Below are 2,884 nucleotides of genomic sequence, written 5' to 3' on the forward strand. Positions count from 1 at the left end.
GATCTTTCTCTCCCTCTCTTTCTTCCTCTCTTTCCCTCTCTAAAAAATAAATGAAATCTTTAAAAAAAATTCTTATTTATATTTCTTCAAATTTTGCCCCTAAGATTAACAGGTTCAGTTCAAAATCCTTTAAAGTAGTAAACAGAATTTTAAAGTAATAACAGTTTAATGTAAAACCAGTAACTATATAGCCCGTGCTTTTTAAAAATTGATAAAACATGAAAATTATCTAATATTACATAAACCTGAGGCAAGATCTGCCAAAAAGTTATCTAATACTATACCGTAAGAAAACGTTAAATGTGTTTTCCTAACTGTCAGAAAGTTCAAACTCAAAGAAAGTATAATTAGCAACACACACTCACCTCTTTTGATCCAAAGACACACACAAACCCATTTTTGAAACAAAGTATCAAGATGTATTAATGTGCTCTAACCAAACCAGCCACTTCGTGACCATCAAAATCAAACTGGCCATTGAAAAGCCTGGATCTCCACGGCAAAGAATATTAATTTTCATGTTGCACATAGTTAATCTGCAGATACTTTCAGTGTTTACAAACCCAACTGAAGCTTGCTGCCTATCAGTTTCACTTTCCGGGTCTTCCCCCACTAAGTAAGTACAGGGTCCGTTCTGCACGTGTCCATAACACCCGGCAGAAGTGCCCGCTCGAAACCTTTCTTTCTGCTTTCATTTCACTGGTTTCCATTTGCATGTTTCTAAAACACCTGGAGATTCCACCCCTTTCCAGAAACACGTCTGACTTTAAAGAGTCACTAAAACGTTTGGAACCATCGAAGTCAGCGCTGGACTTTACTTCCTATGACGAACACTGTACCAGTTTCCAAACCCAAAAGTTGGAAATTCTCTTAAGACTTAGAATTGTTCTAGACACTTGCCCATGTGCTGATGCGTTTATATCGTTAGACGGCCGTGTTCTGCAGAAGCTGAAATAACAAAGTGGTACTACCCCAAATCAACCTTTTTTTCTGATGCACCAGAAGCTGCACTAATGCAAATGCGCCCGTTTCAACCTCTGAAGGTGTGTGTGGGGGCAAGGGGCTTGACAACAGATAGGTGTACACTTTCTGGAGAAAGAACTTAGAAACAAATCTAAAACATAAATGAATCCCAAACGTTTACAAAGAAACCAAAAAGTGCTTTCCAAACAGAGAAAATGGGAAGGAATCAAATTAAAACCCGAATACATGTTGGTGTTTGCTCTAAAGGAAACAGAAAGTGGCAAAGAAGCTGAAAGTTACTTAAAACTCCACCTCCCTACTCCAAAGTTCACTTAATCCAGGACTGATGATGGCATTTCACGCCAGAATTACGTTATAATGCAAGTGGCACCCCAAACCCTAACTTTGTACGACAAAGCAGCTAATGCAGCCTCCGCCAACTTCCCTGCCGGTCCGTCAGAGCTCCGTAAGAGCTGGCAGTAAAATATGGAGGCAAGCTGAAGGCCCCGAATCGTTTTCAGAATCAGGGATAGCAGAGAAAAGAGAGCTCTCCAGTCGAGGGCTTCCTGGGGTTCTGGCAGCGCCGCTCTGCTCCGCCTCAATAAACACTACTATTTTAACTGTGTATCAGCAAACGCAACAATATCGCTACGTGAATTCGCCCGAACGACAATAACAGAGTATCCATAAATGTGCAGCTTCCCTCCGCCCCGTGCAGCCTCCACTCCCAACACCAGTTGGGCGGACGATCGTACGATGNCCGTAAGAGCTCGCAGTAAAATATGGAGGCAAGCTGAAGGCCCCGAATCGTTTTCAGAATCAGGGATAGCAGAGAAAAGAGAGCTCTCCAGTTGAGGGCTTCCTGGGGTTCTGGCAGCGCCGCTCTGCTCCGCCTCAATAAACACTACTATTTTAACTGTGTATCAGCAAACGCAACAATATCGCTACGTGAATTCGCCCGAACGACAATAACAGAGTATCCATAAATGTGCAGCTTCCCTCCGCCCCGTGCAGCCTCCACTCCCAACACCAGTTGGGCGGACGATCGTACGATGAAATGACTAAGCGACACACGCCATGCTACAACTTCAGAAGACGGTCCTAGACCTTCTGTGGCACCCTCCGGAGCCACAGGGGCCGCGCGACTCCCTGGCACCACCACGGGTGTCTTAATTTCCAGGCAAAGCTGCCGTACAGCCAGCCGTTCGGTGACAAGCCAACGCCGGCAACGGAGAGCGCGCCGCGGCACCCAGGGCCGGTGCGTGCTCCGCAGCAGACGAGGGTTGTCCCCGACCCAGCAACTTCCACGAAGTTCTGCGGCGCCTGGTCCGCGCCCCAGGAGCGAACGTGCTCTGCGCGGCCGGCCTGCGTTTCCCAAACTTCCTGCGCGCTCAGCCTCCAGTGGCGCGCCCGCACCCGGGCAGTGCGTTGGGGTGCCGGGCAGCGAGGTTCTGGGTGGGGGAGGGGAGCAAGAAGTCCAACGACTTCCTAATAGACCGAGGAAGGAGGAAAGCGCCGGTCCGGGAGCCGGAAAAGTTGCAGGGTGACAAAGAAGAGCGGCCCCCGCCGCGCCCGTCCTCGCCGCCCCGCCGCCGCCCGCCCCCCCCCCCCCGCCCGGCCGGGAGACCACCTGGCCGCGGCGTTTGACAGCTCGGCCGGCGTCCCGGGGCGCGCCGCTTTGTAGTTGACAATAAACTCGCTCGGGCAGCGCCAGGTGTGCCGCGCTGTTTGCTTTTTAAAAGACCCGGCGAGGCCGGCAGGCGGCCGCGAGACGGGTCGCCCCGAGGAGGGGTGCCCGGAAAGCACGGCGCAAGGGCCCAACTAAAAAGTAAAGTGCGGCGGCGGCGCCCGGCGGGGCGGGCGGTGCGGGGCGCCCGCGGGAGGCCCGGGCGCGGCGAGGGGCGCGGGGCAGGGCGGCGGG

This window comes from Sturnira hondurensis, unplaced genomic scaffold (genome assembly GCF_014824575.4).
Source record: "Sturnira hondurensis isolate 20B ecotype Veracruz unplaced genomic scaffold, ASM1482457v3 Scaffold0020309, whole genome shotgun sequence".
Taxonomy (NCBI): Eukaryota; Metazoa; Chordata; class Mammalia; order Chiroptera; family Phyllostomidae; genus Sturnira; species Sturnira hondurensis.